This window comes from Channa argus, chromosome 4, assembly GCF_033026475.1.
Source record: "Channa argus isolate prfri chromosome 4, Channa argus male v1.0, whole genome shotgun sequence".
Lineage (NCBI taxonomy): Eukaryota > Metazoa > Chordata > Actinopteri > Anabantiformes > Channidae > Channa > Channa argus.
This window is the reverse complement of record NC_090200.1, coordinates 29498793-29526416: the sequence shown is the minus strand read 5'-3', so window position 1 is coordinate 29526416 and position 27624 is coordinate 29498793. Positions and strand designations below refer to the sequence as shown.

At 41.9% G+C, this 27624-nt stretch overlaps 2 non-coding genes across 2 annotated transcripts; both read right to left on the bottom strand.

Moving 5' to 3' along the window:
* Nucleotides 1–22323: 22323 nt before the first annotated feature.
* trnap-ugg (transfer RNA proline (anticodon UGG)) lies at nt 22324–22395 on the bottom strand. The gene has a single exon. It is a non-coding gene; the product is annotated as a tRNA-Pro (tRNA).
* Nucleotides 22396–23010: 615 nt separating this feature from the next.
* trnap-agg (transfer RNA proline (anticodon AGG)) lies at nt 23011–23082 on the bottom strand. The gene has a single exon. It is a non-coding gene; the product is annotated as a tRNA-Pro (tRNA).
* Between the last annotated feature and the right edge of the window lie 4542 nt (nt 23083–27624).

Genomic DNA, 27624 nt, shown 5'->3' with positions numbered 1-27624 from the left:
AGCTAAGCTGCAACCTGTTGCAGTTGATCTTCTTTTGGTGTATTTCTTTTTAAGTTTTATTATTACTTTTTACATTTCTTAGTATATCTAAGTACCCAGTGGGAGAGCTGTAACACAATGGTGAGGTGTGCTGTAGGTGTTCAAGGTTCAAGGTGGAGTTGAATCTGCACCAAGGATTGGCTGTGAGCCCCTTCTTGTTTGCTCTGGTGATGGACATGCTGACAGATGAGTCTGACAGAAGTCTCCATGGACTATGAGGTTTGCAGGTGACATTGTGATCTTTCGCTAGAGCGAGGAGCAGGTGGAGGAAAATCTAGAGAGGTGGAGGTATGCTCTGGAAAGCAGAGGAATAAAGGTTAGCTGCCGCAAGACAGAATACACGTGTGTATGAATGAGAGGGACACAAGTGGAATGGTGACGTTACAGGGAGGAGAGGAAAGGTGCAGGACAGGAAGTGTAAGCGGTCCAGAGCAACGGAGCTTGTGGAATAGAAGTAAAGAGGCGTGTGCATCAGGATCAGGAATACAGTAAGTACATCAGAGGGACAGCTCATGCAAGATGTTTTGGAGAGGAGAGAGGCCAGACTGAGGTGGTTTGGACATCTTCAGAGGACAGACTGAATATATTGGTAGAAGGATGCTGAGGTTGGAGCTGCCAGGCAGGAGGTCTAGAGGAAGGCCAAAGACGAGACTTATGGATGACGTCAGAGAGGACATTAAGTTAGATGGTGTGAGAGAAGAGGATGCAGAGAATAGGGTTAGATGGAGGCAGATTATACGGTGTGGTGACCCCTGAAAGAGAACAGCCAAAAGAAAAAAAAGAGAGAAGAATTAGGTACCCTGTTTGCTTTGTCAAGCTTACCCTCTCTAACCATGCGGTTGGAGGAAGTTTTTATTTTTGTTTTTTCATTTGAACTTTTCCTGCTTCAAACTGTGAGCAACACACAGAAGATGAATTTGAGTTTTTTTTTTCAGACTTTTAGCATCCCGGACAAAAGGAAAACGAGAGGTCACCAAGCTGACATGGTCTTAGTCCATACTACTCAAAGTCTTAATGCATGTCATATTGATCGCCGTCTATATTTCTCCCTCCACTTCCATGGATCACACATGATGCATGTGACATCATACACTTGGTCAGAGCCAGCCTCTGGACCAAACATCTTGATGACCTCTTTATGAACTCCTAAGACTTCAATAATCAGACTTCACCAAGACCCTCCCCACCTTCACACAGTTCGTGGATTGTCCCGCCAGGGTGGAGAAGACACTGGACCTGATGTATTAAAATGTTCAAGAAGCATACAGCTCTTCTGCCCCCCTCCCCCCTGGGCAGGTCAGACAAAAATCTGATCCACCTCCTCTCTGTGTACAAGTCCCTGGTTTAAAGACAGCCTCCCAATACTAGAACAGTGAAAAGTCTGAAGGGGGCACAAATGCCCTGCAGTGATGCTCTGATGCCATGGATTGGAAGACACTCTGTAAGACACATGGTGAGGACATTGATGGACTGAAAGACTATTACAGATTATATTAACTTCTGTGTTGACATTGTCGTGGCAAAAACTTTAAGGCAAGTTAGGAGGCAAAAGGCAACTCACAAGTGAATGATAATGGTGAATTTAATCAGCAAAATGGAGAAACATGCAGAGCTGAACAGAACTACACTCATGAGTGGGTCAATCAGATTGACCAAGATGTATACTGGGTCTGCCAGAAGTGTGAAAACAGTGAAACAGTGTTACCTAGACTTTGAAATTTCTCTCACACATCCCCACTTTTATCATTTTATGATACCTACACGATTAAGATTCATTAAGGCTAAGCAACGGTAGGGACAGTTCATCAGAAATGTTAATTCACAAAGATTTTCTAAACATTCCATTATTGTGTTCACAGATTATGCCCAAATCAATTTAACTCAATACTATTAATTTCATTATATGGAGGTTCCCAGTTGGGGATGTCAAAGGACTTAGGGGAAGCACTGTCTCTAAGAAAAGGCATACTTTGAATGGGTGTAGTTCCATTTCTGATTCAGGTGTGGGGATCTTCTTGCGGTGGCTGACGTGGCCCCACGTGGTGCGTCCCTCCACCTTCACTGCTGTACTGGAAGTCAGCAGTACTTGATGTTGTCCTGTGAAATGTTTCTGCCTCCAGTGTTTCCTCTGGTGGTCTTTGATGAGCACCCAGTCACCTGGTTTGAGATTGTGCAGGCTGGTGTCTGCAGAGGTAGGCAGGGCGGCTTTCACCTGGGGACGAAGGGCTTAGAGAGAGGCAGAAAGTTTTGCACAATAATTCAGCATCATATCTTCATGACGCCCAGTCATCAGACTTTGTTTGATAGGATTAAGCCCTATACTAGGAGGTTTTCCAAATATAATCTCAAATGGACTTAACCCATGTGTTGTTCTTACTCTTGTATGCATATAGAACAGCACCAATGGTAATGCTTCAATCCATGTCAAACCTGTTTCTTCACAGCATTTTGTTAGTTTGTCTTGAGGATGCAATTTTGTCGCTCTATTGCCCCTGCACTCTGAGGGTGATAAGAACAATGATATTTGAATTCAAATCCAAAATAATTTGACAAATCTTTCAACACTTTTTGGCAAACCCAGGACCATTGTTGCTACTGATCATTTTTGGAATACCCGAGCGAACAATGATGTCTTTTGTTAGGGCTTTTACCACTGTGGATGCATCCTGTTTGGAAGAAGGGAAAACCTCTACCCACTTGCTAAACATGCAAACCATGGTCAAGCAATATCTTTTGTGTTTGCAAGGTGACAATTCAATGAAGTCAATCATCCAATGTTCAAAAGGCCCATCAGGTGGGGGGGTTGACCTTGCAATGGCCTTTTAATGGCACCAGAGGGATTGTTTGCGGCACAGATTATACATTTTCTGCAGCCATGATCTTTACCATGAGCTAATTTTGCATACAAATGGAAAAAAGCCTTAGGTAAGCAAGTTTTATCATCTGGGCCAAGCCATACCCCATTTTGTAGTGTTGCCCCTGATTTTCTCCATAGAGTTTTTTCAGCTATGCTTGCCAATGACTGCATGGTTGACAAGTCAGCCTGTGGGTTGAGTTCCTGTGGAAGAGAAAACTGAGTTAGGTGAAACATTTGTCCCGTCCTGGCTGCTGCTTTTGGTCTCTTCTTGGTCTCTTATTTTTTTAACAGGGAATATGGGAGTGTGCGCTGGGGAATTGGGAATTGTTTAGCAGAGAATTGAACACAGGCCTTATGCCATCGTTGGCTTCCTGCTTTAAAGGATTTTGTTTCTAACATGGCCTGTACTCTGATTTTGGATGTACTGTAAGAGGTTCTGCATCTCTCATAAGACTTACATCATATTTATGGGCTGCCCTAAGAGATTTTGGAATTTGCTCGAGCTCTGGTGTTAAACTAGTTTCTGTGATGGTATAGGCTGCAGCCTGTGTGGTGTCATGTCCATCAATGAGCTCAACTGTTCTAAAAGCTTTTACAACTGATGTAAATTGTGTACGATGTGCATCACCCTTCCTGCTGTACTCTGTCCTAGGATCTGATGCTGTTGGTTGGAAATCCTCGAGGAACAGCCTGCTCTGCAACCATGGGCCCAGTTCTTGCCAACTCCAGTCAGAAGGTTTAGCTAATGGGACATGTGGAGTGTCCCCCTTAAATAGTACTTCGTGTTTAGAGGAGAGTGAGACAGAGGCAACCGCAGCAGTCCTTGTCCAGTACACATTTGTCAAACATATCACTTCCGATTCCCCATTTTCAACATACCACTTACTTTCATATTCAACATACCACTGACTTTCATATTCGACATACCAATGACTTTCATATTCGACATACCAATGACTTTCATATTCGACATACCCCTGACTTTCATATTCAACATGCTACTGACTTTCATATTCAACTTCTGGTCCTACAGTTACGTGTGCTTTGCAGGTATAGTGACTTATGATGTTGGAATGTTTCTGCTTGTGTGTGTGTGCAAAATCTGCAAGCTGCTGTGCACCAGGTGTGCTGTCAACAAGTTGCCATTTACATGCATATCATATCTGGGTTTTGTCTTTGTGTGAGTGCAGGTCACCTGATCTGATTTCTGCTCCTGTATGGGTGTCACCTGATCCAGCGTCTGCTCCCCCTGCTCTCCCACTCAATCAGCCTGTTGCTTATTTACAGAGCAGTTCTTGCCCAGTGGCCCTTCCCACCACACTGGTAACAAGCTTCTGTGTCATGGTGGTGTCGTATTCTTCCCCGGGCACATCTCCTTCTTTGTCCGTGGCCACGAGCAGTCATGTTGACCATGGCATTGAACATGGTGTATTGTGCAGAATCAAGCTTATGTTGGTGCCTCTTTTTCTTTTGTAATTCATTCTGCCTCTGTGTCTCTTCTGCCTGTTCTGCATGTTGCAGAATGTCTCTTAGTGGACAGATTTTCCAAGTCTAACAACTCTGTTTCACTGCCTCTGCAATTTCTGGTTTCGTCCTGTTTAGAAATGCATCCTTAAGATGGGCCTTATAGACACTCATGGGGTTCCTTCCCAGCCCATCTTCTGGTGGAACATGACCACTGTGTATGTCCTATGCCTCAGTTAACAGTGCGAGAAATGCTCCCACAGACTCGTTTGGCTCTTGCTGTATGGTACTGATCACACTCATGTCTTTCTTAAGTGGAAACTTTGCTTGCACACCCTGCACCAGTAGTGTTATAGCGTTTCTGTATAAAGCATTGTCCTCATGTTCCCAGTCTTGCTGCTTCAGATGAAGTCTGAGATTAGAGTTGGTAAACACGTGTCTGACCTTGTGAAAATCACCTCGCAGCTGTCGTTTCAACAGGCACTTCAGTTCCTGAAAGGTTGGTTTGTAGTCCTGCACCAAGTTCTGGAAGTCCTCTCTCCACTTGTTAGCATTTCTTTGATCTGGTGTGCATGGAGTGCCCTTTCACACTTCCAGGGCTGGGCTCCAGGAGTGATGCCTCAAAAGCATCGCCCCTTTTTGTTCTTTGGTGGCTGCTTCATTTTCTGATGGGGGAGGGCTGGCTTGGATTTCCCCATGCTGTGCTGCTTGGCTCTGGTATAATGGGGGAGGCAGTGGAGGAGCAGAGTCCAGATCTGGATCCACCTTGTGAAACTAATTTGTATTCTGTCTTCTAAACATTCTACTCTTCCTCACATGACATTCATCATTCCACATGCTAAATGCCTTCCAGTCAGGTTGGAACACCTTGTGCTTTCTTTTACTTCGTTTGGACAAGGACTTGTGATGCTCTGCGCTCTCCCTTTCTTTCCTTTGCAGTTTATGTTTTAACTGGGCTAACTGTCTGCTACTCAGTCTACCATCTTTAGGAAACCCTAATTCCCTCCATTCAGTCCATTGGTTACAACTACCCTTATACTTTTTTGACATGTCTTTACATAATGGTGACAAATCAGTTGGTAGACTGTGCGCAGGCCAGAAGCTTATTTCTCTTCTAGTACCCAGTACTAAACCCATTTCTCTAGTTGCCGTGCCCTAGCGCTACCTTTCCTCGTGCGACTTAGAATTTACTGCGCTGCATACAACAGTAGTCAATAACACAATGGTTCAACTAAGACAACGTCTTGTCAACTACCCAACCAGTAGTGAGTTTTATAGAGCTCTCTTACCTAGTTCTGGTCTGCTCGTGTTTATCCGTTGCTCTTTCACCGCCATATTACGGTCCGTATCGCTCCTGGATTGGATCTGCGGGTGGGCTCCTCAGGAGAACAGCTTCTCAACCATAGGGAGGAATCAACTGTTACTTGTGTACACTGCTACTGTTCATCCATCAGAGTCCAGACCACGCGTCTAATCCCACTTCTGACACCAATTATGTCGTGGCAAAAACTGTAAGGAAAGTTAGGAGGCAAAAGGCAACTCACAAGTGAATGATAACGGTGAATTTAATCAGCAAAATGGATAAACAGGCAGAGCAGAACAGAACTACACTCATGAGTGGGTCAATCAGATTGACCAAGATGTGTAGGTTGTTCAGCCTTTTATACATTTAACTCAACAGCTGGGTTTACACAAAAAACAAAGGGATGAGTAAATGCAAATCAACCTTCATACAATGTGGTCAGGAGTCTAATTAGCAAGTTTTTGTCACTTTGTCCTTTTGTCTTCCATGTTTTTTAAGTCCTTGAGACTGATCATTTGTGCTGGTTCCCGTGGGTTCCCTTCTAGGAAGCAAATGTTTGGATGTAGGAAGTCTTATGGTTGATATCTAGCTAAGACACTTCTTTGTGTGGCCAGAGACAGGATGTCTTGCTGGGGAGCAAAAGGTGAGGAGGCACTTGTATAAGGAGGTTTGATACTGGGTCTGCCAGAAGTGTGAAAACAGTGAAACAGTGTTACCTAGACTTTGAAATTTCTCACACAGACATGCGTGTCCCAACAAAAACTGTCCACTGCTTCTGAAAGCAATGAGTCACCAAACACATGGAAGTGATTTTGAATGAGAAGAAGGCAGCATTCAGGTCAGGTGACAGGATAGCAGTGAGGGAGGTCCAGAGGTAAAGAGGGGAAAGAAGTTTACAGGAGGACACTGAAAAGAGGTTCCAAAAGAAGGATACTAGAGCAATTTGGAGTGGCATAAAGAGCATCACTGGGTATAAGACCAGCATCCAGAGAGGAGTGTGGATAGGGCCAATTAATAACACCTTTTTCAATTGATTTGATGTTGTGCCTTCAAGGAGCTTAACCAGGGGTGCCCACATCTTGCCTCTGCATTATTTGGACACTTGTCTCTGTGATGTGATGTGAAAGCTATGCAGGCTATGCTCAACAAAGGATCCAGTCAGCCCCAGGCTACTGAAAGCCTGCGCCCCACAGTTATTTGGCGTCCTTCAGAATGATAAACTTTCTGCCTGGTACCATTACCAAATATGGCCTGCCTCATTGTCACCTTTGGCTCTAACCTCACAAATCATGAATGTGTTAGAGAGACTGGTTCTGAGACAGGACAGTTCTCCCTTTCTCTTTAACCTGCATACCGTTGACTTAAGGTAAAACTCAGAGTCCTGCCACCTTCAGAAGTTTTCTGATGACTATGCGGTTTTGATGATTATCAGTGATGGACAGTTTTGTTAACTGGTATGAGGACATCATCATCTCCAACTCAACATCAGTAAAACATAGGAATTGGTGGTGGACTTTAGGAGGTTTGAGACTCCTGTCAGTCCTTTCTCTATATGGGAAGAAGGGGTGGAGTTGGTTTTGGAGTAAAGATACCTAGATGTCCAACTGGAAAATTAATTGGAGTGGTCAGTTAATGTAGCTTTAATATACAAAATAATACAAAATAAAAAATGTTATACAAAATATAAATATTCTCCTTACAATGGTGTGGTCACATAGGCTTGTGACTATCTTGATTTTTAGTTTAGTTTTTTTGTCCTTTCAGCTTATCCTGTGATTTCAGGGTCACCACAGCGGATCATTGTCCCCATGTTGATTTTGCACAGTTTTTACACCAGATGCCCTTTGACGCAACCCTCCCCAATTTCTTCCGGGCTTGGACCAGCACTGCACAGCTGGGGATGGGAATGGGCTGTTAGGGGTATCTTCTCCAAAGACACTTCGATATATAGCCGGGATCGGGGATCAAACCACTGGCCATGTGGTCAGTGGATGACTGGCTTACCAACTGAGCTACAGCTGCCCGCTCGTGACTATCTTAATTCTTCATGGGCAATTAATAGTACTCAAAATCCTTAGCGTCATTCATGTGGTCGGCAACAGAGAGTCAATAGGAAGTAGTTACTCACAAAACTAGAGTGGCAGGAAGATAAATAAATGTAACTTGGTCTAAACCGTAGGTAGCAATGATGAATTTAATGAAGACATTTGACATTTGTATTTGTTTATTTGTGTAGTTGAGCAGTGTATGACAATTCAATTTAATTCAACTTTGTTTATATAGCAGCGATTCACAATAAAGTAATCTCAGATGTATAGAGAAAACCCAAAACCCAAAAACCCAATTCCCCCTTGAGCAATCCCTTGGAGAGAGTGAGAGAGGAGAGAAAAAACTCCCTTTAACAGAGGAAACCTTCAGCAGAATCAGGCTCACGGTAGGTGGCCACCTGCCTTGACCAGTTGGGGTGAGTGGAAAGTGTCGGCATCACTTTGAGAGAGGATTCTCCTAATTTTGCAAGGTTCCGTAGGTTGAAGAAGGCTGTTCAATAAATTTGTTTTATATGTGAGGTAAAGGATAAATCCTGGTCAAAAATAACTCCAAGGTTCCTTGCAGTAGTACTGGAGGCCGGAGTTATGGTTGGACAGCATATTTCTAAGATTTTTAGGCCCAAATAACAACCAAATTGTTTATTTGGCTGTCACAATGTAAAGCCATACAGTTGAAAAAAAAAAAAAAAAAACAGCCCTGTCTTCTCTATACGTAAGTAAATTGCAACCACAAATGCATTTATTTAGGAAATTACTAAAATCAACCTTAAACATAAATGGAAAGTTGTAAATATATTCCCAATGAACATATTAATAAAACTCTGATTGCCAAAGTATCCAGTGTTGCTGTGCAACAACACATTTGTCTGACTTTATTGCTGTGTTTAGGCACTTACAGCTGTTGGTTAGGGGTAGAGAAAGATTGTGGTCCAGGTTAGAGAAAGTTTCACAAATTATGTTGCCTTAAACAATGTAAACATGTTTGCCTGCCTTAAACAATGTAAGCCGTTGTTCTTGTTTTCTTCTATTAATGATGAATAATATGCTGTTCTGGCATCATGGAGAGCTTTTTTGTACATTTTTAAACAATTTATCCAGGCTAAATGAGATTCTTCTAAATTTCTGGAACGCCACTTCCTTTCTAACTTTCGTGTTGCTTGTTTTAAGTTGCGTTTTTGTGAACTATACCATGGAGATCGCCTCTTCTGGTTTACTTCCTTCCTTTTCACAGGGGCAACACTATCACGTATTGTTGGTAGTGAGGGTGCAGAATTGTCAACAAGATAGTCTACTTGTGCAGCAGTAACATTAAGGTGGCTACTTTCCATTGTATTGGCATATGGCGAAGCAAATGATCAAAGAATTAATTCTTTAAATTTGTTGACAGCTTTTTCATTTAAGCATCTGCTATGGTGGAATTTTTCCCTAACTGCTATATAGTCCGTTATTGTAAATTTAAATGATTTTAAAAGATCAGACAGATGGTCAGTCAGACAGAAGAGACTTGTGAGGAAATATTGTTAAATTATCCGTTTCAATTCCCTACGTAAGGACAAGGCCTAGGGTGTGACTAAAACAGTGAGTGGGTTTATTTACATTTTGGGGAAAAACCAATTAAATCTAATAATGAATTAAACACAGTGCTCAGGGAGTTACTGTTGTGACAGAAATTTTCCTTCAAGTGCAAAATGCCTGTTTATGTTGACCAAATGCTACATTCACACCTCAGCAGACCTTCTGTCTGCACTGTCTTTATACCAGAGATTTATCAGGAAGCTGTCCCAGCAGGGAACACATAGGAGACGAGTGGTCTCAGATACTTGCTAATTACATTCCTGACCATTGTCTGTATGTTCTGTAAGGTTGATTTGCATTGAGTCATTCCTTTGTGCTTTTATGTAAATTCAGCTGCTGAGCTGAGTGGTTAAAAGGCACCAATAACCTGTGAAACATTGTCAATCTGATTGACTGACTCATGAGTGTAGTTCTGTTCTGCTCTGCATGTTTCTCTGTTTTCCTGATTAAACTCACCATAACCAAGACTATGAGCTGCCTTTTGCCTCCTTAACTTGCCTTACAGTTTTTTTCCACAACAGCATCTACATGAATGTTAAGGTTACGCACTGTGGCACAGGAAGGTAGAGCGGTTGTCCACCAATCTCACAGTTGTTGGTTCAATCCCCAGCTCCTCTGGTCACATGTCGAAGTGTCCGTGAGCAAGACACTGAACCCCAACTTAGTTGCTCCCGGTGAGTGTTGGCCAGCTGCATAGCAGCTCCCCCATCGGTGTATGAATGTGTGTGTGATTGTGAGTGTGAATGGGTAAATAAGAAGCAGTGTAAAGTGCTTCGAGTGCCAATAGGTAGAAAAGCGCTATATAAGTGCAGACCATTTACCATTTACCATTTACTATAATGACTTTATCTGTACTAAGCACTAAATCAGATAGAAAATCTGAAATTTCTATCAAAAACTCTGAATAAGGGACTGGAAGACGGTACACGATAAGAAAAAATAGTGGTTTTTGAGATTTCCAGTTTTGGTTTGAAAGGTTAAGAGTAAGGCTCTCAAATGAGTTATAACTATGTTTAGGTCTAGGGTTTATTGGTAAGCTTGAGTGAAAAATTGCTGCTACTCCTCCACCTCGGCCTGTGCTTCTAGGAACATGATAATTAATATGACTTGGGGGGGTTGACTCATTTAAACTGACAAATTCCACCAGCTACATGCGGGTGTACATGTCGTCACTGGTCAGATTTGCCAGGGGTCCAGAGAAAACGACTGAGTTTGACATTGTTTTGGCAAAGTTACCTCCGATTTGCGTAATCGGGTGTCATTAACGTCAACAATAATCTTACTATAATTACGCTTATCTTTAGCCAGGAGTTTCAAATATGATTGAACGTCGCCCTCTCTGGCCCCAGGAAGGCATTTGACTATGGCCGCTGGAGTCTCTAACTTCACGTTTCTGACTATGGAGCTGCCAATTACCAGAGTTGGTTTCTCAGCAGGTGTGTCGCTGAGTGGGGAAAATTGATTAGAAACGTGAACCGACTGGTGGTGAACCTCGGGCGTCTGTTTAGCATTAGATCTCTTACGAACTGTCACCTAGCAAGACCCTCTCTGTACTTCTCCATCAGCATCTTCAAAGCAAATACTGCATCTGTTGTACTCTTTCTAGGCATGAAACCATATTGCTGCTTCACCTCTGCCCTTAGCCTAGCTTCCACTACTCTTTCCCACAACTTCATTGTGTGGCTCATGAGCTTTATTCCTCTGTAGTTGCCACAGCTCTGCACATCTCCCTTGTTAAAAATTGGCACCAGTACACTTCTCCAGTCCTCTACTCTACTACTCTACTCTACTGCCACCTGGAAAGGACCAACTGCCTTTCCACTCTTCATCCTCTTCAACGTCCTCCTCACTTCACTCTTACTAATCTTTGCTAATTCCTGCTCCACACCAGTCACTTGTTCTACTCTTCATTCCCTTTCATTTTCCTCATTCATCAACTCTTCAAAGTACTCCTTCCATCTTTCCATCACACTCCTGGCACCTGTCAATACATTTCCATCCTTATCTTGAATCACCCTAACCTGCTGCACATCCTTCCCGCTTTGTTTGGCCTTAACCACCTCTACCTTTACCTTACTCTGCATCTCCCTGTCTACTCTCTTCAGTTCTCTCAGTGTCCCACTTCTTCTTAGCTAACCTATTTCCCTGTATACACTCCTGAACTTCCTCGTTCCACCACCAAGTCTCCTTGTCCACTTTCCTCTTTCCAGATGAAACACTGAGTACCCTCGTACCTGTCTCCCTGATCAAATTAGATGTAGTGGTTCAGCCATCTGGAAGCACCTCCAAACCACCAAGAGTCTGTCTTAGCTCCTCTTTTAACTACACGACATTCTTCCTTTTTCAATTTCCACCACTTCGTCCTATTCTCTGCCTTTGTCCTCTTAATCTTCCTCACCACCAGCGTCATTTTACACACCACCATCTTGTGTTGTCTGGCTACATCACCACTCTCTCACCTCTGGGGATGCTCTGCATCACTTCATCTAACTCACTCCAGAATTTATCCTTCTCTTCTAACTTACATCTTACCTGTGGGGCATAACCATTCACAACATTGAACATCACCCTTTCAATTTCCAGCTTCAGACTCATCAACCTGTCTGATACTCTATTCACTTCTAGAACATTCCTCACAAACTCCTCTTTCAGGATAACTCCTACTCCATTTCTCCTCCTATCTGACCCATGGTAGAACAACTTGAACACTGCTCGTAAGCTTTATATTTATTTCTGCCTATCACTGTCACTGCCACTGTTTTCACTAAGAATGCAGATTTTCTATTCAGACTCTGCCTGTCATTCTCACCTTGACCAACCTCAGTCCTTATGCCTAAGCCAATGGCAATGAGTACTTGCCAATCAGAGACAGGTAGGATGTACCTCTTGCTAAGTAGCCGTGTAGAAACAATGTCAGTAAAGAGTCGCTGTTTAAATTGTAATCACCGCAAATACTAAATAAAAACTCCAGCAATGGTTCCAGACCTGGACTGCAGTCCACCTATTAGTGGCCACAGTGCAATTGATACCACTGATCACAACATTTAATTACAGAGACAGGCTTATTATTGTATAATAATCATTGTAAATGGTAAATGGTCTGCACTTATATAGCGCTTTTTTCTACCTATTGGTTCTCAAAGCACTTTACACCGCTTCTCATTCACCCATTCACTCACACAAACACACACACACCCACACACACACACACACACACACACACACACACACACACAGACTCACAGACCAATGGGGTAGCTGACAAAACACTCACCACGAGCAACTAAGTTGGGGTTCAGTGTCTTGTTCAAGGACATTTCAACATGTAACCGGGGGAGCCAGGGATCAAACCAAGAAGTGCAGGATTGATGGACAACCACTCTACCTTCTGTAACACAATCACCCCGTAGCCAATGTTCAATCATGCCACCAGGTCTGTCTTGGTAAACAATGTCACAGGTGTAGTGGCCTGAGAGGAGAGGACTTGTTTATGGTAGTACATCTGAATAGGTACTTGATTCATAAACCTCAAAACTATTAAGGCCAAATGGCTAAAATTTATTGAGACATTGTCTAGAAAAGAGCACACTTACCAACAGTTATTATAACCACAACAAAAATTTATCTTACGCATATACCATAGTTATGTTAAGATCTTACAAAATTATAGAGAAGATAGCACTAGACTATTATGAACAGGACATAGATGTGCTGCCATTTGACTTGACTGGTTGAGGTGAGTGAAGACAGAAAGAAAATTGCTACACCTTCAAGGCCAATTGTGCATCCATATGTCTCCTACAGTGTCCATTATATACATTTTTCATTCTATTCCATGATAGAGAGCAACTAGTTTACTTTTTGACACCTGCGCAGCTGATACACACTAACTGAACAAAAAAGTAAAGTAAGGTATATGACCTTTGTATGAGCCAACCAAGGCCCTTGATCCACGGTTTAGTTATTTGTTTTAAGTAATGTGTGTCTGTGTGTAATGTAATTGTTTTATGTAATGTGTGTTTATGATATGTGTCTGTGTACTGATGATGTCATATGGCTTTGATAGTTTACCCATGGTTGCCTTTGTAGTTTAGCTTTTAAGCTTGTTGACCAGTGGTCAAGGAAACTATGCAATGCTAAGGGTTGTTGCTCAGCTACTGAAGGGTGCAGACATGACACTGTAGCTGGAGCAGAGGAACTGAATACAAGAAAGCAAGAGAGTTCATCTCAGCTAATGAAGGTTGTAAACGTGACATGGTAGCTGGGGTAGAGGAACTGGCTACAATAAAGGTGTGGATCGCAACAAGGTAGAAGAAAAAGGTTCTGTGTGTAGCTATAGAGGCACATGGTTTCTTACCGAGTTCTGTGAGTTCTGTGAGTTCAGACATACTTTGAGAAACTTGTTTGATGAAACTGCTAGTGAACGTGCTTGTGAGATTACTGTGCTTAAAATCGTATGATGATCTGTCATTGGCTAAGTTGAGAACAAAGTACAGTACAGTTTATATTCAGTTCTTGCCTATCATTATTGACTTATTGACTAACCTTAGCTTATGTTTTTCCTAAAACCTTTGTCCTAAGACTGAGTTATATCTGAAAAACTCATAATACTTTTCTCCTAGCACCACATTTGCACAGAAATGATTGATCATCAACAGTAAGAGGACTAAAAGGCATGTTTTAGTGATCATCTTTTTATAGATCATACAATCATTTTCATGTAAGGGTATTTCCAATGAGCGTTGCAGATGACACTTCTTCGTACTGTGTTACTACTGCCTGGTACACCACTAGGCATTAGGTTCAGGGAAATGTTGGTGTAATCATATTACCTCATTAACTGGATTACATCTGCAAAATAAATGGACAATTCAGATAACAACAAACCATAGATTTTATAATTATACATCATAACAGAGGGTTCATACTGATTTCCACCAATAGGGGAAATCTCTACAGCCTAGAAAATGAATAAAACTGTCTATAAATGCTTTACAGGTCCTGGTGCTCAGCATCTGATATCAGCATTTACTCACTGTAAATCTAATATGCAACTGATATGAGCATTTACAGTGACGTTAGCGGATCTGAAAATATAGTTTCTGAAGCAGCTTCTTTTCTCTCTGCGAGGTTGGACAGAGCCCAGCCTGGCTGCAGCCGAGAGGGAGCAGTCAGCTCAGGTAAAGTCAGACTTACTCCTGAACTGTCACAGTCCCCGTTTTTGGTCTTCAGTTTTCTTTAGTTTTACTTCCTGCTCCTGGCTTTTATTTTGTTATCCCTCTGCACCACTTCCCAGTTAGTTTCTTTAGCTTCTTGTTTTTCACTAACCCTGATCGTTTTCACCTGTGCCTCCTGGTACTTATACCCAGCTCTCCCCACTGTACCCTGCCAGATTATCTCTCCTTCCTCCTCTGCGAACATTCCTGTGGTAATTCTAAGCTTTTGGATGGTCCCCTTCAATGTCCTAGCTGATCCTTGTAAATTTTTATCGGAGGTTCACTTCATTGTTTATTTCAGTGTTTTGGTTTTGTCTTTTGTTATCTTCGGTTGTTTGGCCCAGGATTTATGTTTAAGTATTCTTTTGTTCCCTTCAGCCTGCCAGCGCTTTATGTTCAGTTTGTTCGTGTCTGCCCCCTGTGTTAGTTTCTGTGTTAGTTCCCGTGTTTCTCTGTTACACTGTTACTTAGTTGATCTTTTCCCTCCAGTGTGTTTAGTTTCATGTTCTGTTTCACTTTATTTTGTTATTACGTCATGTTTTATTCCTACCCTCCTTAAGGAATGATTTTGAGTTGTATTTTTGTTAATAAATCCCCTCTTTTCACATTTCAAACCTCCCCTTGCCGTCTCTTTTTGGGTCCTGCTACAATTTAATATACACTTAGAAAAGTGTGACATAAACTTGCCCAGACAAAATCAGTGATTGTCAAAATGATTATAAATGGAGAAAAGCAAAAGTATTTTCCCAGACTATCCCATCCACCATCATGTGTTAAACAAAACAAACTGAGGGATACAGTGTTTTGTTTACATTTACATATTTAAACCTCTGGAGTCAATGGACACAAATCACACTCTCTCTAAGATAACTTTGCCAGAAGACAAAGCACCGCAGATGCTTGATTTTTTATTTATTTTTTTTGCCTGTCAGAAGTGCACTTTGGATTTTTTTGAACGATGTTGATAGGAAAAGTAAACGAGTTTTAAATAAATGATTGATTTATTTTTTGTTTGTTTTGCTGTAACAGCAAGATGTTAAAAATACAATACAAGAAAATATAAAATTATCTATTCTGAATTTCTGTTTGTGTGGTTTTTGACCCATACAAATATGCCAAAATGAATATGCCATAACAAGTCACGGGTGAGGAAAAATTACACTAACTAGTAGCATGGTAAACAGTTTCAAGGTGAAATATAAAGGTAAAATTACAAGTATTAAATGATGGCTATATATACCCTGGACTCTAGAGGGATAATATTTTTCTTTTCTTTCCTGCATTAGAAGGAGTAACACCCCAATTTTGTTGTACGTGATGCAATTGGCAATAAAGAATCTATCTAATTTTGCTGCTGGTGCCATTTGAGTTAACCCCAATGTCTTAGCTGACCTTAGATGCAGGGGTCCTCTTGGTTACTTTTTAACAACTGGAGACTCCATTCCTTTCTTTTAAAAATCAGTGCTGAAAACACTGAGTACTGCATTTTACTGTAACAGTGAATTCACTGGTACTAGGAACACCCAGCTATCCTTGCAGAAAGTTACCACCAAGGTCCCTTTTGTGACTTCTTTCTTCTTTCGCTGAGGTGAGGTTAAGGTTGAAGTATCAGGGGTGTTGAACCCTTCTGGACACCAGCTTTTCTGGACCATGTGCCACATCTCTATTACAATGCAACTGTGCTACAGTCTACCACTGCCCATGTGCAACAACTAAGCACATTTTGGGGTTAAAAAATATCCTCATTACTCGGTGTGTAATATAGATATTTGTTATTTGATATTTGTTTTCTCCTCTTCTGTTTTCTCTACCCTGAATCTGGTTAGACTGGCAGGCTCACCTCTCTTCTTTTATTTCCTCTTTTCTCATCTATTCTACTTCTTTTGTTTATTGTTCATCACTTATTCTCTCTCATAAGCAGCCACACAAACACACACACACACAGTTCTTTTCTGGGCAAATTGGCCAACCTGCCTTGACAGTGGCTCATTTCCCAGAGGTCACCTCTTCTCTCTTGGTTGTCTAGCCAACAGCACGGATACACCAGGCACACACACACACAGGCATTGCCCTTCAAATCTCATTTTCTGAGACTGAATTCTCCTATGCACTTGTCCAAACAGATACAGCCTATTCTGTAGGTGGGAAGAGAGAGAAGTGGAAGTAGAGATGAAAGAAGAACAGACATATAATCAGAAGAGAATTACAGGAAGGAGAAAAATGGGAGCACGTATGCACAAATGTAGATACATATATTGAAGTATAGAAAATATATTCCAACAAGTGCTACAGTACTGTAAAACCCTGGGATCTTCTTTGATGTCAATGTGAAAACAGATGTTTACAAAGTAATCTGAATTAAAAATGTGAAACAAAATACTTGAACATTTATTATTCTCCTTTATAATACAGTAACTTACCTAAATTATCACTGGTGCAGCCAGTGATAATTGTATGTGAGGGGTACATCTCATCTGTATATGAAGAACACATCTCAAAAAAGTTGAAACAAGGACAAAAAAGGCTGGAAAAGTAATTGCTCCAAATTCAAAACGAATGGAAGACCATTTGACAACTAGTTAGGTTAATTGGCAACAGGTCAGTAATATAAATGGGTAAAAAAGGAGCATTTCAGAGAGGCAGAGCCTCTGATATGTAAAGATGGGCATTGGTTCACCAATCTGTGAAAAACTCTAAAAATTGTGGAACAGTTTCAGAAAAATGTTACTCAACATAAACTTTAAGACTTTAAAGATCCCACAATATACAGCATATAATATCAAAAGATTCAGAGAATCAGGAGGATTCTCAATGCACGTCGAGTTTTGACCTTCGGCCTTTTCTTTTGTGCACAAACTTCGGGCCCTCAGGCGGCACTGCATTAAAAACTGGCATAATTTTCTACAGGATATCAGTGCATGGACGCAAGAACACTTCCTGAAATCACTGTCTGTAAACACAGTTTCCTGTGCAATCCACGTTACGCCGAATCAAGCAAAAAAGAAGCCATATGTGAACACAATCCAGAAAAGGCTGATGTGTTCTCTGGGCCAAAGCTCATTTAAAATGGTCTGAGGCAAAATGTAAAACTGTTCTGTGTTCTGATTAATTAAAGTTTGAATTTCTTTTTGGAAACCATGGACACCATGTCCTGCAGACTAAAGTGGCGGAGGAACATCTAGCATGTTTTAGCTACACAGTTCAAAAGGCTGCATCTCTGATGGTATAGGGGTGCATACGTGCCAATGGCATGGACAAGTTACACATCTGTAAAGACACTATCCACGCTGATAAGTACATAGAGAAACATATGCTCCCAGCCAATGCCTCTTTGAGGGAAGGCCTTACATATTTCAGCAAGACAATGCTAAACCACATACTGCATTCGTCACAACAGTACTGCTTCGCAGGAGAAGAGTCAATGTGCTGAACTGGCCGGCCTGCATTCCAGACCTTTCACCAACAGAAAATATTTTGTGCATCATGAAACAAAAAATCCAGTGACAAAGGCCCACGACTAGCTAGAGTCCTGCATCAGACAAGAAAGGAACAACATTCCTCTGCTAATCTCCAACAAATGGGTCTCTTCACTTCCCAGATGTTTACATACAATTGGTAAAATAAAAGGGGATGGTACACAATGTGCACAGTGTAAACATCGCTGTGTCCCAACTTTTTTGAGATGTGTTCCTGCCATCACACTCAAAATTAGCTAATATTTTCAATGAAATGGTAAATGTCTTACTTTCAACATCTGATATATTATGTAATATTGTGAAAGAAATATTGGTTGATGATATTTGCAAATCATGACACTCTGTTTTTATTTACGTTTTACAAAACGTCTGAAATTTTTTTTAATTGGAGTTGTACAAGTCACTATGCTGTATTTACCCTTGTAATGCAATATTCCTGCTGCTGTTCTGCATAAGGCTGAATGCCATTAGGCAGATAAGAATCAGACGTGGGTATGGATACTTCTTTTCCTTTCGGCTGTTCCCTTTCAAGAGTTGCCACAGCGAATCATCTGCCTCCATTTAAACCTATCCTCTGCATCCTCTTCTCTCACACCAATCAATGTCCTCTCTCACTATATCCATAAGTCTCCTCTTTGTCCTTCCTGTAGATGTACTGCCTGGCAGCTCCAACCTAAACATCCTTCTATTGATATATTCACAGTCTCTCCTCTGAACATGTCCAAACAATCTTAATCTGGCTTCTTTAACTTTAACTCCAATACATCAAACATGAGCTGTCCTTCTGATGTACTCATTCCTGATCCTATCCTTCCTCGTTAGTCCCTAAGAGAACCTCAACATCTTAAGCTCTGCTACTTCCAGCTCTACCTCCTGTCTTTTCTTCAGTGCCACTGTCTCTAATACAACATTGAAGGTCTCACCACTGTCTTGAACACCTTTCATTTCATTCTCGCTAAAACTCTTATCACGCAACACACCTGACACTTGTCTCCACCCATTCCAACTTGCTCCACTCACCTCTTCACCTCTTTTCCACACTCTCCGTTACTCTGAACCGTTGACCCAAGTACTTTTAAGTCCAGCACCTTCTTCACCTCAACTTTATTGTATTGCTCATGAGCTTTATTCCTCTGTAGTGGCCACAGCTCTGCACATCTCCCTTGTTCTTAAAAATGGGCACCAGTACACTTCTCCTCCAGTCCTCGGGCATCCTCTCACTCTCCAAGATCTTGTTCAACAAACTAGTCAGAAACTCTACTGCCACCTCTCTTAGACACTTCCATACCTCCACAGGTATGTCATCAGAACCAACTGCCTTTCCACTCTTCATCCTCTTAGACGTCCTCCTCACTTCATTCTACTAATCTTTGCTACTTCCTGCTCCACACCTGTCAGCTCTTCTACTCTTCGTTGCCTTTCATTACTCCTTCAATCCCTTTCGTACTCCTTCCATCTTCCCATGACACTCCTGGCACCTGTCAATACCTGTCATTTCCATCCTTATCTTTAATCACCCTCACCTGCTGCACATCCTTCCCATCTCTATCTCTTTGTCTGTCCAACCTGTACAAATCCACCTGTCCCTCTTTAGTGTCCAACCTAGCATACAAGTCCTCATATGCTCTTTGTTTGGCCTTTTCCCCCCCCTCTACCTTCACCTTCAATTCAAATTTATATAGCGCCAATTCACAACAAAGTAATCTCAGGGCACTTTGCAGAATAAAGTCAAGACGCTGCATCTCACTGTAATCCTGTCTACGCTCTTCAGTCCTCAGTGTCCCACTTCTTAGCTAAGCTCTCTCTGTTACGGTTAGTATTAGTATTTTAGGAAGGACCCAAGTAAGGAGACGGCAACAGGAGGTATAAAGAAAAAGGTATTTATAAAAGAAACAGGAGGGTTAACACAACTAAAAATCACTCCACAGGAGGAGGGTAAAGAACTTGCTGAACTAAAAGGTAACAAAAACAATGAACTAAATACATACAGTATAAACAACAGACTATGACAGCTATTCAAACAACGGGGTGCACACATTCAAGACTAACACAAGGTAGGGTACACTCAGGGACCAGACTACACCTTAACTAATTCTAATACACAGGTAAAAGGGTTAATTAATAGGGACAAATAAACTAAAAAGGAATACACAGAAGGGAATAAAACCTAAAAAAAAAACATAAACTAGAGGCAATGGGAAATTAATGGGGGTAACTAATACAGGGAACAGGGTAAAGTAAATAAATAAACTAATACTAACCTAACAAAGGAGAACCAAACCACATAACTAGGAACAACAAAACCACATAACAAGGAGAGACCAAAACACATTACAAAGAATAACAAAACCACAGAAGGAGTCCATACAGGGATCAGGCAGGATACAAACTTGTGACGAATGCAGACAGAGTACTAACAGATTATACGAAGCAGGACAGAACACTGGGGAGAGCAGGATATAAAAGGACGGGGGAACAGGTGAAACAAATCAGGACAAAACGAGGAAGTTAAAGACAGCAAACAGACTCACAGGAAGAGACACAGGAGGATCAATAAAATAAAAGCCAAAACAGGAAATGAAGCTAGATAACTTAAACATGGGGACAGGACTGTGACACTTTCTCTGTATACACTCCTGAACTACTTCGTTCCACCACCAACTCTCCTTAACCACTTTCCTCTTTGCAGAAGACACACCGACTACCCTCCTAACTGTCTCCCTGATAACATTAGCTGTAGTGGTCCAGTCATCTGGAAGCACTTGCTGACCACCCAGAGCCTGTTTCAGCTCCTCCGTGAAAACTACACAACATTCTTCCTTTTTCACCTTCCACCACTTCATACTCTGCTCTGCCTTTGTCCTCTTCATCTTCCTCACCACCAGAGTCATTTTACACACCACCATTCTGTGATGTCTGGCTACACTCTCCCCTACCAATAATTTACAGTCAATGATCTCTTTGACATTACAACATCTCCACAAGATGTAGTCCACCTGAGTGCTTCTACCTCCACTCTGATATGTAACCCTATGTTCCTGGCTCTTCTGGAAGAAAGTGTTCACTATAGCCAATTCCATCGTCTTTGCAAAGTCTACCACCATCTGTCCTTCTGCATTCCTGTCCTGAAGACCAAATCTGCCCATCCCATTCTCATCACCCCTGTTCCCTTCACCTACATGTCCATTGAAATCTGCACCAATCACCACTCTCTCACCTCTGGGGATGCTCTGAATCACGTCATCTAACTGACTCCAGAATTTCTCCTTCTCTTCTAACTGCCATCCTGCCTGTGGGGCATAACCACTAACAACATTGAATATCACGCCTTCAATTTCCAGCTTCAGACTAATAAACCTGTCTGATACTCTTTTCACCTCTGGAACGTTACTCACAAACTCTTCTTTCAGTAAAACTCTACTCCATTTCTCTTCCAATCTGACCGATGGTACAACAACTTGAACCCTGCTCCTAAGCTTCTAGCCTTGCTTCCTTTCCACCTGGTCTTCTAGACACACAGTATATCCACCTTCCTTTTATTCATCACATCAATCAACTCTCTAGCCTTCCCTGTCATAGTCCCAACATTCAATGTCCCAACGGTCAGTCCTACATTCTTAGCTTTCCTCTTCTCTCTCTGCCTACGAACAAACCTTGCTCCTCTCTTTCTGCGACCAACAGTAGGCTGGCATTCTGAGACTGAAGTGGTCTATTAGGAAGATATAGTACCATAAAGTCTTTTAGATATGATGGAGCTTGACCCTTTAAGAGCTTTATATGTAAGAAGCAGGGTTTTAGATTCTGTTCTAGATTTGTTGAGAAACCAATGGAAAGAAGCTAGTGAAGGCAAAATATGATACAGTCAGCACTCTTGCTGCAAATAGTTTGCTTGATTGAAAGTGACACCTTCTTGCTAAATGTTGGCACCTCAGTGTATTCTACAATGGCATTTTAGTATATTGCATTGACCTTTAAAAGTCATAGGTATCAGATCGGCAAAACATCCCTGCCTGGAATCTTGTCTCATTTGCAAACCAGTGGTAGCAATGTCTGCAGTGAAAGAAATCCCAACTTCCGTTTGGGATCTTGACTTTTAACAGTCGTGTTTTCCAAATCGGTAAAACATCAATGCTTGGCATCTTGTGTTGTGTACTAACTAAAGTTTCCAGTCCACAGTATCCTGTGTTTGCACAAGGAAAAAATGCAATTACTCTGTCAAATTTTGTGGTGCTCAAACCCATAATTCCTCATAAAGCTTGGTATAGTAAGGCTGTTTTTATACTTGTCGACTTTCGTAGGTGAAAGTCTTCCTAAAAAGGGTCTGTGGAATAGATGTCGCAGTCAAGGGCTCGTCCGGGATTTGAACCCGGGACCTCTCGCACCCAAAGCGAGAATCATACCCCTAGACCAATGAGCCTCGCGTCCGGTGGGTTTGTAATGAGTTCAGACCTACTATCCAAATGAAAAACAAGAACTTCAGTCATTCTCAAACTGAGAAATTCATGTTGTGTAAATTTCCGACAAAAACATTAATGTGAGGACATACTCCATTGACAGAGAAAGGTTGTGGTTTCCAGATGAGCAAAACACGAGTGAGTGGAATCTTGTCTCGTCTAGTAACAACTTTCACAGCAAAACTTGCATCTGGTCTTGTGGTTACACGTGGAAAGCGTTACATCCTCTCTTCTCATAGACATTGAATTTAGCATTCAGGGCTCGTCCGGAGACCTCTCACACCCTAAGCGAGAATCATTCCCCTAGACCAAGGCTAGTGAAGGCAAAATATGATACAGTCAGCTCTTGACTTTTGAAAGTCGGGTTTTCCAAATCGGCAAAACATCAATACTTGGCATCTTGTGTCGTGTACTAACTAAAGTTTCCTGTGTTTGCACAAGGAAAAAATGCAATTACTCTGTCAAAGTTTGTGGTGCTCAAACCCACAATTCCTCATAAAGCTTGCTATGGTAAAGCGTCGACTTTCATAGGTGAAAGTTTTCCCAAAAAGGGTCGGTGGAATAGATGTCGCAGTCAAGGGCTCGTCCGGGATTTGAACCCGGGCCCTCTCGCACCCTAAGCGAAATTCATACCCCTAGACCAACGAGCCATATAAAGACAAGCAAATTGCAGAGTTTGTAAAATAATATCCCATTTGTAGACAGAATTTACTCACCTTTAGATTGGCCAATTTGTGTATTGGCAACCTCACTACATTGAAAGTGTTACCATCTCTTTTCTTGTATGCATCTCAATGAACTTGAGGAGAGCATTTGAACTCTCTTTTGAGAGAGTATATCCAAAAATCTCCTCTTAGTTCTTCCTCTAGACCTCTTGCCTCGCAGCTCCAACCTCAGCATCCTTCTACCGACATATTGACAGTCTCTCCTCTGAACATGTCCAAACCACCTCAATCTGGCCTCTCTGACTTTATCTCCAAAACATCTAACATGGGCTGTCCCTCTGATGTACTCATTCCTGATCCTATCCATCCTCGTCACTCCCAATGAGAACCTCAACATCTTAAGCTCTGCTACCTCCAGCTCTGCTTCCTGTCTTTTCTACAGTGCCACTGTCTCTAAGCCGAAAAACATCGCTGGTCTCACCACCGTCTTGAACACCTTTTTTTCATTCTCGCTGATACTCTTTTATCGCAAAACACACCTGACACTTTTCTCCACCCGTTCCAACCTGCTTGCACTCGCCTCTTCATGTCACGTCTACTGTCAGTCCTACGTTCTTAGCTTTCCTCTTCTCTCTCTGCCTACAAACAAACCTTCCTCTTCTCCTTCTTCGACCAACAGTAGGCTTGCATTCTGAGACTGAAGTGGCCTATTGGGATGATATGGTACCATGAGGTCTTTTAGATATGATGGAGCTTGACCCTTTAGAGCTTTATATGTAAGAAGCAGGATTTTGCATTCTGTTCTAGATTTGTTGAGAAGCCAATGGCAAGAAGCTAGTGAAGGCAAAATATGATACAGTCAGCACTTTTGCTGCAAATAGTTTGCTTCATTGAAAGTGACACCTTCTCGCTAAATGTTTGCACCTCAGTGTATTCTACAATGGCATTTTAGTATACTGCATTGACCTTTAAAAGTCATAGGTATCAGATCGGCAACACATCCATGCTTGGAATGGAAAACATGCAATTACTCTGTCAAATTTTGTGGTGCTCAAACCCACAATTCCTCATAAAGCTTGGTATAGTAAGGCTGTTTTTATACTTGTTGACTTTCGTAGGTGAAAGTCTTCCTAAAAAGGGTCTGTGGAATAGATGTCGCAGTCAAGGGCTCGTCCGGGATTTGATCCCTGGACCTCTCGCACCCAAAGCGAGAATCATATCCCTAGACCAATGAGCCTCGTGTCCGGTGGGTTTGTATTGAGTTCAGCCGTACAATCCAAATGAAGAACAAGAACTTCAGTCATTCTCAAACTGAGAAATTCATGTTGTGTAAATTTCCGACAAAAACATTAATGTGAGGACATACTCCATTGACAGAGAAAGGTTGTGGTTTCCAGATGAGCAAAACACGAGTGAGTGGAATCTTGTCTCATCTAGTAACAACTTTCACAGCAAAACTTGCATCTGGTCTTGTGGTTACACGTGGAAAGCGTTACATCCTCTCTTCTCATAGACATTGAATTTAGCATTCGTCCGGAGACCTCTCACACCCTAAGCGAGAATCATACCCCTAGACCAACGAGCCACATAAAGACAAGCGAATTGCAGAGTTTGTAAACTAATATCCCATTTGTAGACAGAATTTACTCACCTTTAGATTGGCCAATTTGTGTATTGGCAACCTCACTACATTGAAAGTGTTATCATCTCTTTTCTTGTATGCATCTCAATGAACTTGAGGAGACCATTTGAACTCTCTTTTGAGAGAGTATGTCCAAAAAGCTCCTCTTTGTTCTTCCTCTAGACCTCTTGCCTGGCAGCTCCAACCTCAGCATCCTTCTACCGACATATTGACAGTCTCTCCTCTGAACATGTCCAAACCACCTCAATCTGGCCTCTCTGACTTTATCTCCAAAACATCTAACATGAGCTGTCCCTCTGATGTACTCATGCCTGATCCTATCCATCCTCGTCACTCCCAATGAGAACCTCAACATCTTAAGCTATGCTACCTCCAGCTCTGCCTCCTGTCTTTTCTACAGTGCCACTGTCTCTAAGCCGAAAAACATCGCTGGTCTCACCACTGTCTTGAACACCTTTGCTTTCATTCTCGCTGATACTCTTTTATCGCAAAACACACCTGACACTTTGCTTTCATTCTTTCATTTGCTTTCATTCTCGCTGATACTCTTTTATCGCAAAACACACCTGACACTTGTCTCCACCCGTTCCAACCTGCTTGCACTCGCCTCTTCACGTCACGTCTACTGTCAGTCCTACGTTCTTAGCTTTCCTCTTCTCTCTCTGTCTACAAACAAACCTTCCTCCTCTCCTTCTTCGACCAACAGTAGGCTTGCATTCTGAGACTGAAGTGGCCTATTGGGATGATATGGTACCATGAGGTCTTTTAGATATGATGGAGCTTGACCCTTTAGAACTTTATATGTAAGAAGCAGGGTTTTACATTCTGTTCTAGATTTGTTGAGAAGCCAATGGAAAGAAGCTAGTGAAGGCAAAATATGATACAGTCAGCACTTTTGCTGCAAATAGTTTGCTTCATTGAAAGTGACACCTTCTCGCTAAATGTTTGCACCTCAGTGTATTCTACAATGGCATTTTAGTATACTGCATTGACCTTTAAAAGTCATAGGTATCAGATCGGCAACACATCCATGCTTGGAATGGAAAACATGCAATTACTCTGTCAAATTTCGTGGTGCTCAAACCCACAATTCCTCATAAAGCTTGGTATAGTAAGGCTGTTTTTATACTTGTCGACTTTCGTAGGTGAAAGTCTTCCTAAAAAGGGTCTGTGGAATAGATGTCGCAGTCAAGAGCTCGCCCGGGATTTGATCCCTGGACCTCTCGCACCCAAAGCGAGAATCATACCCCTAGACCAACGAGCCTCGTGTCCGGTGGTTTTGTATTGAGTTCAGCCGGTTCAGCAAAACACGAGTGAGTGGAATCTTGTCTCGTCTAGTAACAACTTTCACAGAAAAACTTGCATCTGGTCTTGTGGTTACACGTGGAAAGCGTTACATCCTCTCTTCTCATAGACATTGAATTTAGCATTCGTCCGGAGACCTCTCACACCCTAAGCGAGAATCATACCCCTAGACCAAGGCTAGTGAAGGCAAAATATGATACAGTCAGTTCTTGACGTTTGAAAGTCGGGTTTTCCAAATCGGCAAAACATCAATACTTGGCATCTTGTGTCGTGTACTAACTAAAGTTTCCTGTGTTTGCACAAGGAAAAAATGCAATTACTCTGTCAAAGTTTGTGGTGCTCAAACCCACAATTCCTCATAAAGCTTTCTATGGTAAGGCTGTTTTCATACTTGTCGACTTTCATAGGTGAAAGTTTTCATGAGAATAGATCTGTGGAATAGATGTCGCAGTCAAGGGCTCGTCCGGAATTTGAACCCGAGACCTCTCGCACCCTAAGTGCGAATCATACCCCTAGACCAACGAGCCATATAAAGAGAAGGGAATTGCAGAGTTTGTAAACTAATATCCCATTTGTAGACAGAATTTACTCACCTTTAGATTGGCCAATTTGTGTATTGGCAACCTCACTACATTGAAAGTGTTACCATCTCTTTTCTTGTATGCATCTCAATGAACTTGAGGAGAGCATTTGAACTCTCTTTTGAGAGAGTATATCCAAAAATCTCCTCTTTGGTCTTCCTCTAGACCTCTTGCCTGGCAGCTCCAACCTCAGCATCCTTTATCCGATATACTGTTTTCACCATCTCTCCTCTGAATAAGTCCAAACCACTTCAATCTAGCCTCTCTGACTTTATCTCCAAAACATCTAACATGAGCTGTCCCTCTGATGTACTCATGCCTGATCCTATCCATCCTCGTCACTCCCAATGAGAACCTCAACATCTTAAGCTCTGCTACCTCCAGCTCTGCCTCCTGTCTTTTCTACAGAAGCCAATGGCAAGAAGCTAGTGAAGGCAAAATATGATACAGTCAGCACTTTTGCTGCAAATAGTTTGCTTCATTGAAAGTGACACCTTCTCGCTAAATGTTTGCACCTCAGTGTATTCTACAATGGCATTTTAGTATACTGCATCGACCTTTAAAAGTCATAGGTATCAGATCGGCAACACATCCATGCTTGGAATGGAAAAAATGCAATTACTCTGTCAAATTTTGTGGTGCTCAAACCCACAATTCCTCATAAAGCTTGGTATAGTAAAACTGTTTTTATACTTGTCGACTTTCGTAGGTGAAAGTCTTCCTAAAAACAGGTCTGTGGAATAGATGTCGCAGTCAAGGGCTCGTCCGGGATTTGAACCCGGGACCTCTCGCACCCAAAGCAAGAATCATACACCTAGACCAACGAGCCTTGCGTCCAGTGGGTTTGTAATGATTTCAGCCCTACTATCCAAATGAAGAACAAGAACTTCAGTCATTCTCAAACTCAGAAATTCATGTTGTGTAAATTTCCGACAAAAACATTAATGTGAGGACATACTCCATTGACAGAGAAAGGTTGTGGTTTCCAGATGAGCAAAA